The sequence below is a fragment of the Palaemon carinicauda genome, chromosome 14, assembly GCF_036898095.1.
Source record: "Palaemon carinicauda isolate YSFRI2023 chromosome 14, ASM3689809v2, whole genome shotgun sequence".
Taxonomy (NCBI): domain Eukaryota; kingdom Metazoa; phylum Arthropoda; class Malacostraca; order Decapoda; family Palaemonidae; genus Palaemon; species Palaemon carinicauda.
The window spans coordinates 26,976,184-26,989,063 of record NC_090738.1 but is presented as its reverse complement, the minus strand read 5'-3'; the positions used below and the strand labels follow the sequence as shown (position 1 = coordinate 26,989,063).

Genomic DNA, 12,880 nt, shown 5'->3' with positions numbered 1-12,880 from the left:
CACGATCTCAAAATACCTCCTCTGCTGGAGACGAGGAGGAGGGATGAGTTTGTTCCCGGCAGAGGAACGACTGGAGGAGGCAAGAATCGCGAGCTGGGCGTCAGCCCTGGCTCTGGCACTCTTCAGACCCCGAGACCAGGGCAGAGCCGCACTGGACTTAGGGGCTTTCTGAACGTCGTACACTTCGTCCAAGACTGTGTCCTTGCCTTCTCGGGGGGCGATCACGAGGTCCATGAATCCATTAAGTTGCCTCATCAGGCTCAGGACCTGCCAGAAGGCATGTTCAGATTCCTGCTGATCTCCTCCTTGAGGGCTGGCAGCTAAGTCTCCTGCCCCCGGAATCTCTTCCTGGGGCGAAGCGTGGACGTTCCCCCGGGGAGACGCGGGTTCCTGGTGAATCCTTGAAGACAATTTCGGGATGGTCTTGGAGTCCTTAGTTTCCCTCCTGGGAGGGATACAGGATCCCAACAATGAGGTTCGAAGAGCCCCTTCCGCATGAGACGATTCTCCTCCATGAAGAGAAGGCTCCCCCCTTAATGATGAGGGGAAGACTATTGCTTCACTGGACTCACCCGAGGACGGAAAAGCCTCGTCCACGGAAGAAGGAGAAAACGCTTGAGCAGGGGAAGGGGCCTTCCCGATAGACCTCCTAGGAACCAACTTCTCCCTGGAGGAAGTCACCACGAAGTCCACTCTCTTCCTCTTCAGCGTAAGTGAGGCAGCTGTTGGTTTGTTGCCCTGATTGGCGAGTGCTGGTTTCATTACCCTCACTAACGCCCACATCAGAGGACCAAACCAAGTCTGTTGTTCCACGGACACAGAGTCCGAAATCCTCGCTGGAGGAAAAGGGATCGGGCGATCTTTCGGAGTGGACACCACTGGACCTGCCTGAAAAGGAAAGGGGAAAGAAAGACGCACTGACCTCTCTGAAGTGTCCTCCCTGTCCTGCACAAGAGTCCTGCGTTTCAATGGAGGCAATCCAGAGCGCTATCTGGGAACATGCGTTCCTGCTGCTATCACTGGCTGTGAAATTCGGCGCGAACGGTGGTCGCGTGAAGGCGAAAGGTCGCGCTTGCGCGCAGGCGATTGGGCGTACAGGCGAACGAGCGAGTGGGCAAGCCGGTAAACGAATGCGTTGGCGCGATGGCGAGGGAACGCGTTGCCGCGTGGGCGAGTGAGAACATTCCGAAGAACGCTGGTGATGTTGGTCAGGAGACCTGTAGCGCGAGGGAGAGCGATTGCGAGCAGGCGATCGGTGGTGCGCTGGCAAACGCTGGTGCGCAGGCGAGCGATGGCGCGTTGGCGCCTGGTGACGCGTTGGCGAGCGATAGCGCGTAGGTCGCGCAGGCGAACGATCGCGCGAGGGCGAGCTAGCAGAGGGCGAACCATGTCCTTCCAGAACCTCTGGGCGACGGCGCGCTGGAGAACGCATGCGCGCAGGCGATAAGTCACGCAGGCGATAAGTCACGCGGGCGATTTGGAGATCGCTGATGCGTAGGAGAACGCTGACGAGCAGGAGATTGTTGAATCGTCTGTGATTGCTGGCAAGCTGGTGATCGCTGGCGAGCAAGAGGGCGACGCGTGGAATCCTGTGAAGGAACAGTCGGCGCGGCGCGTTCACGAACAGGAACAGAAAGCACGTAGGCGAACATGTGCTTTAGAAACACGCGCTGGAGAACGCCGGCGATGTTGTGCAGGAACAAGCTGAGGATCGCGAGAGCACTCAGGAGACTGATGGCGCGCAGGGCAACACAACAGGAACTGCAGGATACTCGGAGACCACAGGGGAGCGGTGGCGAGGAGAAGGGCGATGATCCTCAGAAGAACGCTGACGATCAGAAGAGCGCTGACGAGCAGGAGAGCGCCTGTGCACTAACACTGCAGAAGGGCGAGCAGGGGAATGCTGGCGTGCTGGGCGCTCTTCAGGAACAACAGATTGAAGGATGTCCTCAGGAGAGCGCTGGCGAGAAGAAGGGCAAACATCAGGAGAGCGCCGGCGAACAGGTGAGCGCTGACGAGCAGGAGAGCGCCTGTGCGCTAACACTGCACATGAAAGGGAAGAATCCCTTTGCCCAGAAGGGACCGTTGCCCGTCGGGCATCTGCCCCAGAAGGTGAAGGTCTAGCAGGCATGGGAGACCGATCCCCAGAGAGGTCTAATGAAGCTGGAGCTGAAGGCTGTTTACGGCGAGGAGAGTCCCCTTCGGAGGAAGAAGATCAAAAAAGGCGCCTCTTAACACCCTTATAAGGAGACGGGAGGCCCTTGCGACGCAGCGGACGGTGACCCTTACGGTGAAGGCGGCCAAGAGGAAGATCGTCAGGACCATCAGTCCTCCAAAGGGGAGTCTCAGTCAAGGCACTCCCCTTAGAGGGAAGCTGGACAGCAGAAGAGCCTGTAGGACTCCCTTCCCCCTTTGAAGGATGTACAGAAGGGGGAGGAGAGCCGTCAGCACCAACATCACCAACTGCATCTGCAGAGGATTGCCCCGCCCCGTCGGAGGCCTCTGTCACCAAGACGTCGACGATAAACAGAGGGTCTACCTCTGCTATCACCGGCGACTGCTTAACGGCGGCCCCCAACTGGACAAGGTCAATCAGGGCAACCCTGGAGGGCAAGCCCTTAAGCCCCAGGGAAGCCCAAATCTGTAAAAGATCATCAATCAATCAATCATCATTAGACAGAGATTCATCAATAGCCTCCCCCGGAGGAGGAGGAGGAACCGCCCCGCTATGGGAGGCGACGCCCTCTCCCCCCACCCAAGGTCGGGAAACAGAACTAGGGCCTGCGCTCCCACTCGGCCGACTCTCCTTAGGAGCCGAACGAGGGGGAGCTTCGGAGGTGGTTTGGGCGGCGAAAGAAGAGTCCCGAGAACCTTCCTCCTTCAAGGCAACCCCGGAAGGAGAACGGTCTCTCTTGGACTTCTTCTTACGCCGGCGGCCAAACCTCTCCCACTGGGAGGCAGACCACTCCCTGCACTCACTACACATATTTTCCTGATCACACCGTCGGCCTCGACACTGCGGGCAAAGGGTGTGAGGATCCGTGTCCGTAGCCGACATAAAGGTACCACAAGGGCGGCCGGTAATTCCAGGGCACGTACGCATAGCAATAATAAAGGTGGTCAACTTCTAACACACACACACACTGTAAAGAAAAAGCAGAAAAAAGATTAAAGGCTGTCAACGAGGACGATGGACAGACATGTCTGTTCATCGCCGGAGCCAAAAGTGAAGTGAAGCAAATCACCGGTGTGTGGGGGCTTCCCCTACCCCCCGCTAACTAGCGCGGGGGTAATTAACCCTCATTAAAAACCATTGGCTCGTCATTTCAGCTACGCTAAAAGGTAAACCCAATGTAAATAGCGTGGTTTGTACTTCGGTTACGGTACAAATTAATTTTTGAACTCATAGTTGATATATAAATTCAAAGTAACTATTGAGTTTTAAATCAAACCAAGCAGCAAACTTGGAAGTATTATCTTGTATTATTATAAAAGGAAAAAACTAATTTACAGTAGTCTAATAAAGTACCATTGACCTTTACAGGGATTTGAACCACTCAACTACCGTATAACCACTTTTCTACAAAATATAACATGGAAAAATTTGTCTTGCCACATAAGGAAATTGAAAATCATTTCTGTTAATCAAGAGACTCTTCATCTACACTGCTTTTCTTTCACAGATCATATTTACCTGCCCCATATACAGTATTTAAAGGTCCATTTTTGTATTTAAAAATTTACAATCAAATTTTTCCATCAACTTACCAATTTGGTTATGTGCTGTTAATAAAAATCCTTTTGTTTCTAGACCAAAGCTCCATAATCCAACAGACTTTTTCTGAAAGAATATACAGTAAAAGGATCTTGAAACAATTTAGTTACAGCTAATGATAATCCATCATTACCTAATACCTTTTATTGATAATTCAAGTCTAAGAAAATGTTACTTAAAGCAACATTGGTATCATGATACACTTCAGTATCTTAACTTTTAGATTATTGTACAGTCATGCAAAATACAAAATTCATTAATATGACAAATTTGAAAGTACCGCAATTTTTATTTTTCTAACTATACAACCCTTTGTTCTTTACATAGAGATGATTTGCAAAAGATTGTTTAACCATAAAAACTTCAACCCTTTGTTCTTTACATAGAGATGATTTGCAAAAGATGGTTTAACCATCAAAACTTAATGGAAGGTGTCAATGACCCTCCCCTAGTTAGCAGACAGTAGCCCATCCCCGCCAGTTCACACACACACCCAGTAGCTAGGTTCACTTTTGATTGCAGGCAGGACTTCTGGGGAAGGGGATGCCAAGAAAAGTATTTAAAGATTTCAGGTTTGTATAGTTAGGAAAAATGCAAATTACTACCAAATTTGTTATTTGCTCCTTCACAAATACAAACCTTCATTCTTTACGTATGAAAGACACCCTATGGTGGGTGATAGTCCTTTTCCAACTGTCTGAAGAACTTTGCCCCGAGATACAAATCTGAGCTCAATAGAATGGGGGAAGAGCATCCTGACACATTGTGAACCATTACTTCACCAATGCCAAAGGATTGACGGCCTGTGCAACCCTGAAGAGTGAGTGGAAACTCACAATGTGACTTTAGCTAGCTAAGTATAAAGAGTGGGTTGACACTCTTGCATACCGAGACCCAGACATGACCCAACTCCCCTTGCAAGGAGATTGGGGACGTAAGAAAATACACAAAAGATCTACCTAGTACTCAGACCACTAAACAAAAATAGGGCTTACCTGCAGTCAGACGAAGGCCAGCTTGCAATCTATGGATGCTGTGTCCCGAAAGAGGGAGAAGATGAAGAAAGAAAAGGCCAGTCATTCCTTTACAGACTAATGTCGTATAACTTCTGACCTCGACCAACTGCTACTGGTCCTACATAGGGAGCTAAGATAACTATACCACTTATTGAATAGCCACCACAGGACCTAGAGTAAATGCATCTAGGGTCCTGTGGGGTATGTCCTGCAGGTAGTGGGGGGCAAAGGTAGTTTCCCTTTTTCACACACACACCGCAGAGAAGTTTCTCTTAAATGCCAAGGACGTACTTAAACACCCAACGATGAGCTGTAGGTCGTCTGCCCTGCTGGGAGGGGGAAGGATTGAGTGCCCATACTGACAAGCAGACACTTGATTTGAAGGCGGGCACCTCTTGTGAACTCAAAATACAGTACCTGTAAAGCCTTCCTTAACAGGACATGGTAACATTTGATCAGGATTGTCAGTTACTGTACTTCCCAGACTTTAAATCAGGAAGGGCTTGAACCTAAGGTCTGCTACAACTGGATTCAGAGTTTTAGCAATCAGGCTACACACGTATAGGGCTGGCACACTGATTTGACTGCAACTGGCATGAACTGGCCAATCCTTATCGAGTATAGAGGATAAACAGGACAAACCTGCCGAGACTAGCCTGACCTGTCATCCTTTCAGCACGTTCAAACGGACAGCCCGGTCTCGACTCACTGAGACTGGCAGTATTCCAGCCAGTCAGTTGCTTACGTGGGGATGGACTAGCATGGTGACTGGGTTGACTCACTCACTCAGTATTTTGACATGTACAGTATCATTATACGTCATACTTCTCCTCTTGATCGGAGTGCTTTCTATAATATACTGTAATGATAAACTGATTGTATTCCAATCTTTTGACTTAATACTGTAATGAAACAATCTTTGCTTTCTCTCTCTTTTTCCAAAATTTAGTCATATTGTAGTCACCTACAGTAAAGACAAAAGAGTAATCAGGGTCCATACTAATTCCAGTAAGATCATCAGCCAGGCATCAAAAGTAGAAGCTAAAGACACAGTTTGTCTATCGCCTTATACCCAATGCGTCACCCTGCTGCCAGTGACCGAGATTTAGGGGGGCTTATTTCCTCCAGACTCAAAGTTCTCTTTACTCCACCAGGTTGCTCATCCACTAAATTAACCATTGACAAAAATGAATTGCTAAGGTATACCACCTAGCATCAGCCATTATTAGTCCATTGCAGAACAGTCATACCACTCTTCCACAACATTGTAAAAACAGCAGGTTGTAGTTAGGAAAAGGGGGGGAGGAGTGGGAAGGGTTGAATCTGTGTATGTGCATACCTACCTAAATGTTTAGACGTCATTTTTGACGGCTCAGGTACACTAGTGATCAAATATTTAGGGTTGATAATTGCAGCATACTGTTTCTACAACTCTATTGTATTACTGTGCCACAAATGGATGGATAAAATTTAGTGGGAGCCCTAAATTATGGACCCTACTAGTTAGGTTAAGAAACCCCTTTGACGAGACCGATATAGCCTACTTTAAAATATATGAGAGAGAGAGAGAGAGAGAGAGGAGAGAGAGAGAGAGAGAGAGAGAGAGAGAGGAGAGAGAGAGAGAGAGAGAGAGAGAGAGAGAGAGAGAGAGAGAGAGAGAATATTTCCATTATTCGTAGCCTTACCAAACTTTACATGTTCCAAATGTAATTAGAGCAATCAACAACAAAATCTCTTTCATCATAATAGTTTATCTTAAGATTCAGAATCATCCATATAATCATGACATGCTTTATACAAAAAATACTAAAACTAATAGAAAAAATTCTGGGCTAGGGTGTATTATTCAAGTTTCCAAGAGATAATCAAAATATAAGAGTAGAATTTTAAGTGATTAACCTTAATATACTCAAAAGTTTACTTTTTTCGTTTTGGACCTGTAAATAATTTAGCATTTACAGAAAAATAAAAATAGGTGGTTAAAAAAAATCATAGGAATCAGAGGCCATTTAAAAAGGGTATTAAACTAACCTAATGTAACTCAGGTCCACGATTACCTTTCAACTTTTCAACTCTGTAAGCATCTTAATGACTATTTCAATGTAATAAGTTTACCACTTTCTGCATCCACAGCTTTATGAAAAAAAAATTAATTTCTTTGTGCCAAACCACACAAGAAATATAAATATTGGATTAAATTTTGGCTTAGCACTTGAAGATCACGCACATGTTCATAAAAAGGGTAATTGTTTACAACTCCACGCTCTCCATTTACTCCAATATAATGCAATCCTGCAGTTCTCACCTTCTTGCATAGTAATTAGGTAGTTATTTAAATTCTGAGAAAGCAATAATTAGCAAGATATGTTGAAGAGGGGGGGAAGCAGTTATAAAAAGAAAATAGCTCGGTTTTCATCCCTAAACGACTTGGAACTAACATGTCGACATAGTTAACCAAAAAGAATTCGTGATGCAAGCGTACAAACATTAGTTCGTAATACCAGCGTACATTTGATATACTGCATATTCAAAATATACTTAATTAAAAATGGATCAATTACTCAAAAGTGTCCATAAAATACAGTGAACCCTCGCTACTTCGCGGTTTGACCATCGCGGATTCACCACTTCGCGGATTTTTTTCATAACCCATGTATATACATATATCGCGGATTTTCCGGAAATATAAAAAATACCGCGATGTGACCGATGGTGCGAGATTGGAGAAAGTAAGGAAAATTGAATCATGATTGATTTTCAATATAAATGAAACTTTGAGGAGCAACAAAGATATCATTTGTTAGAGAGAGAGAGAGAGAGAGAGAGAGAGAGAGAGGAGAGAGAGAGAGAGAGAGAGAGAGAGAGAGAGAGAGAGAGAGAGAGGGGTTTAAATGTAATAAACAAAAAAATTTGATAGGTTATAACACATTGGTGCTTATGTAATATCAACTGTATACTGTAGACGGTTTGAATAAGTTAAGAAATGGTATAAACGATTCTTTGTTAGTGTATTCGTACACACTCAAGAGCGGCAGCTAAATGACAGCTGATCTAATCACAGCCAAAAGTAAAACAAAAAGAAGTCAACAATACTCGATTTTTAAAACACACCCGAAATTTAAAAACAAAAGAACACGCTTTCTTAATGTGCAATTAACTATTTAAAGAGTGGCAATTTTCTAGAATAAAATGATATTTCCCAAAAAATAGTGGTTTGCTGATGAAATCGGATGCCGTATTTTTAGCTATGATTGAAATGGATGTAGACTCGGCCTAATTTTTTTGTTTCGTATTTAATCGACACTAAGAGAACTAATTTTAGTTTCTTCATCTAAATGTAAGTATTGTATAACACGAAGAGAGAGAGAGAGAGAGAGAGAGAGAGAGAGAGAGAGAGAGAGAGAGAGAGAATGAATCAGCTGTTGTAATCAAATGGCGCGTTTTTGTTTTGTGAGAATTTCATCGCCACGACTATAACAACAACATACTGTACTGAACTTTACAGTATTTTACAGACTACTGTAATATGATAAAGTCAAATATTTGTAATCTATTTTATATGAAATGGGGCTATTTTTTTTTTTTTTAAAATTTACATTTACTGTACGTATGTAAAACAACTCTCTCTCTCTCTCTCTCTCTCTCTCTCTCTCTCTCTCTCTCTCTCTCTCTCTCTCTCTCTCTCTCTCTCTCTCTCTCTCTCTCTCGTAGATTGTTTTCCTGCTTTGCTACGTATGTATGATTTTATATAGATACGGTAAATAATATTTGTAATAACATATTTTATAAAAGCTTTTACTGTAATATAATTATTTATCACTTTCATCATGCGCGTTAAATTCCTTAGTTTGTTTACTGAGCGTACTTTATGACGCCGTCGTTTCAGGCGGCGTCATAAGGAAAAACATTTCATTTGGAAGTCCTAAGAAAAATTAAGTAAAACATTGGTAATAACAAAATCAACATACTGTATAATCAATATAATCGATGCAAAAACTAACCTATACATATATGTGTACACTAAATGAGTTTGTTTCTTCATTGCGATCAGAGATAAACGTAAACAAAACATTAGTTTCCATTTTTTATCGTGCTTTTTAGCGTGTTTAGGAAACACGATATAAAATCGCCTTTAATATTTGTGCCTGTTTTAGTTTAGGGTACTGTAGTACATGCATTAAGTGTTCTGTACATTAAAGGGTAGTTTGTTAACAGTACTACATACAAGGGAAGGTTTTAAAAGTCTGAATATACATGTTGAAATAAATAGGTAAATATGGTGTCACTACTTCGCGGATTTTCACCTATCGCGGCCGGGTCTGGAACCTATCTACCGCGATAAACGAGGGTTCACTGTATGCAATTTACAAATAGTGACACTTTTGAGTAATCACTCAATTTTTAAGTATATTTTGAATATACAGTATATAAAATGTACACTGGCATCACAAACTTCTGTTTATGTACGCTGGCATCTCGAATTCTGTTTGGTTGACTATGTTGACATGTCAGTTCCAAGTCTTTTAGTGAGGAAACCGAGCTATTTTCTTTTTACAACAACTTCCCCCCCTCTTCAGCATATCTTGCTAATTACTGCTTTCCCAGAATTTAAGTAACCACCTAATTACTGTGCAAGAAGGTGAGAACTGCAGGATTGCATTATATTGAAGTAAATGGAGAGCGTGGTGTTGTAAACAATTACTATAAACAGTTAAGTTTTCCTAATCTTACATAAGTCGCCTTAAACTCGAGTAACTCGACAGTCTAATTTGCTGAATGAGCAATTTGCCTTCGGTCGATATTTAACAGTGTTTGAGTTATATCAACCAGGCTATTAGGCTATTTAACAGGACAGGTAGAACATTTTGAATAAAACTAATTAATTGTCAAAGAATATCTAAATTTCAGTGAATAATTTCTACACATGAAAAAAAAAAAAAAAACATTCCTTGGAAGTAGAGCTCGACACGGAAGAAAAGTTTCGGCATAAAAAATTAAAAATTGCTCTCGACTAAAATTGGTTCATTAAATTGGTTAACAAAACTCCCATGGGCCTTCAACTGGCTAGTACAAGTAGGGGAATTCTCATAATACTTAAAAAAAAAAAAAAAATTTGATGGCTTGCTAAACATGTCTAATCCCTTGGTGAATTCAGAAAAATGCAAAATACCAACATTTGCAGTAGAGCAATAAACAAAACTCACAAATTTTGCTTCAACTATTAAAGCTATAATTCTAGCCAATTATGCAATTAGAACACTCGTTTGCATATAGATTCTACATTTAGAGTAATTGACTAACGGATTACTAGATATAATGTTATAGTATGCATGGACGAATGAATACAATTTAAGGACACAGCCCTACCATTGGATCAATTGGGCCCTACGTTTTATTATTTGTATCAAGAAAATCCACACACACACACACACACACTGAGGGGATGTCTGAGGTTATTGCTCCTTTAAACGATTACAAAAAAATCTTGAAAATGTCGAAAAGAACAAAATGCCTTCAAAATTAACGTGTTTAACTAAACAAAAAATAAAAGGTCCAATTTAAAGGTACTATTTTATGAGATGGCAGCAATATACCACTATTTCATCTTTACTGTTCAACTCGAGTAAGAATGATTATCTTGAGAGGGTCGGGATGCTATATATGGCAATAACAAGTTTCTGAATAAAAAAGTTACTCCTTAAAAGATAATTACAGATATTTGACCATTTAAAAAAAAACGGAAAAATATTATGCTTAATACACCAAAGCTAATATTTCCTAGATTAGGCTGAACCATCCTAACCTGTATGGGGCTGTAGTTTATCATACACCGGTTTGCCTCGAAGACTGTTAGTTAAGAGCACTTTTTCCTGTCTCCCCTGTAAATGGCAAATATTTACGTCAAAGCCTAGCAGCTTATGGGGAATAGGGGTGGATTCAGTAGAATGTGGTGCAACAAGGATATACCGCCACAGATGCACTATGAAGTTAGGTATTGGACAGCAATACGAGACTCAAATAATCCATTGAGGTAAATGGGTAATTTTGTATTGTATTACAGGTTGAGATTTCGAACAGAAAATATATAAAATCTCATACTTAACACTGTTTACTGGCACCCATTCCAACAATAAGGGAAACACGCATATCACGTAGCCTTTGGTGAAAAAAAAAAATGTCGGCAATTTGGCTCAGATGGGCCCGCGTAAGATCAACCATTATTGCCTAATGAGTAGATAGGCCAAGTGGCCGAGTATTTTGGCATCACTTAACTATATCTTATATAATATAAAACTTGATTTGCACCGAAAACTTGACGCATAAATTTAAAACAGCAAATTATACAGCAAAGAAAATATACTCGTCCTTCAACATGAGAGCCTCACTTAAGCACTTAAACCAAAATTATACTAAAGTCATTCAAGTTAATCCTTCAAGAATATTAATCACATACTTCTAAATAGAGCAAGAAATGGACTGCACGTTAAAGTTTTCCATCGCAGGTAAATGATTAAGAACCAATCCTTTTACCAAGGGTCATTTCAGGGGTTTACACCAAAGTTATCGTTACCACATAGGGTAATATTGTTATGGAAACCGGAAGTCCCTCTCTTGGGTTAAAATACTTTTCACATTCAATAACTACAGGATCTGTAATATAAGATTACCTTCACGCCAATTAGTCTTCCAAAAATTGGTAAAGGTTTTGCGAATTACGGTACTAAAAAATACTCACAACAACAATAAGTATCGTAGACGTCGAAGACCAGCTTCCATGATGTACTAAACTAAGCGATCCCAGAATTCCCAGCGAAACTTCTTGGAACTCAAAGTAAGAACTCTTGACCAATCAGACGCCTCCAACAGGACACGCCTATTTTACTTAGAAGAATGTATAGGCATAAGACAAATAAGAAGAATGAACAAGGCAGAAATAAAATCGGAAACCAGAAAGTGGGATACTGAACAGTGGAAAGAAGAGATAGAAAGTAAAGTGAGCTTATAAATACATAGAACTTGGAAGAAAGAAATTAAAGAAGAGTTACTTTATAATAATACATTTGCTTCAGTGATATTTTTAGAGCAAAAACTAATGTTAAAATGGGGGAATGTAAACTGTAATTTTTGTGAAAATGAGGAGGAATATTTGATACATTTTTTGTTGTTTTGCAAGGAATGTGGAAAAGAAAGGAATGAAGTAATTGAGCTAAAACAACCATACGCGGAAGACCTAAAGAAATTAGTATGATTATTCTCATTTAGTGAAACAAATATAGAAAAGAAAAAAAGAAATATCAAACCTTATGTGGAGGAAAATGAAAAAAAAAACAGTATAAGATAAACTTTGAAGGCGCCGTTGTAAAGGGTATGCCTCACCTCCAGAACCTGAACACGTAGTATTAGATTCTTTGATTAGCTCTGAAGTTTTGTAGCGGATTCTCCTTGTGCTGAGAGTGGGACAAAAACTGTTAACTGTATTTTTAAATAAAAAAAAAATATCTAAGGGAAAAAAAAACAAATACAAAAAAATAGCGTGAACTTGGTGAAAATCAATTTCAGCATCTAACAAATATAACTGTTTAGAAATAAATTGGAGTGAGGCCTAATTTTCTTACAAACTAAGTTATAAAACTGCTTATGTGTTATCATAGCAGTTATAAAAAATCAACAAGAATTATTCTTCATGATGAGATGAATAGTAATAATATGAAAGCGAAGTAATACGTAGAAAACAATTCAATGATCGTTAAACAAAAATTACGAACACTACAATTCGGTAGTATGATAGATGAGTGCCTGGCATAGGCCTATTGGTATAGTCACCCGTTTGGTATAGCCTTCATCTGTAATCAGAATCTACTCTCTCTCTCTCTCTCTCTCTCTCTCTCTCTCTCTCTCTCTCTCTCTCTCTCTCTCTCTCTCTCTCTCTCTCTCTCTTTCTCTCTCTCTCTCTCTCTCTCTCTCTCTCTCTATATATATATATATATATATATATATATATATATATATATATATATATATATATATATATATATATATATATATATATATATATATATATATATATATATATATATATATATATATA

The 12,880-nt window shown here is 41.0% G+C and overlaps 1 long non-coding RNA gene across 2 annotated transcripts in view; it reads right to left on the bottom strand.

Annotated features, from left to right (window-relative positions):
• Positions 1-11,566, bottom strand: part of LOC137653140 (uncharacterized) — a 37,277-nt gene extending 25,711 nt beyond the window's left edge. The window contains exons 1-2 of one of the 2 annotated variants that reach the window (XR_011046399.1): positions 11,528-11,566; positions 3,769-3,841 (exon numbers count right to left, since the gene is read on the bottom strand). This is a non-coding gene — a long non-coding RNA (uncharacterized lncRNA). Of the gene's footprint in view, positions 1-3,768; positions 3,842-11,459 lie in introns of both variants that reach the window. The other variant, XR_011046398.1, reaches the window with a different exon arrangement.
• Between the last annotated feature and the right edge of the window lie 1,314 nt (positions 11,567-12,880).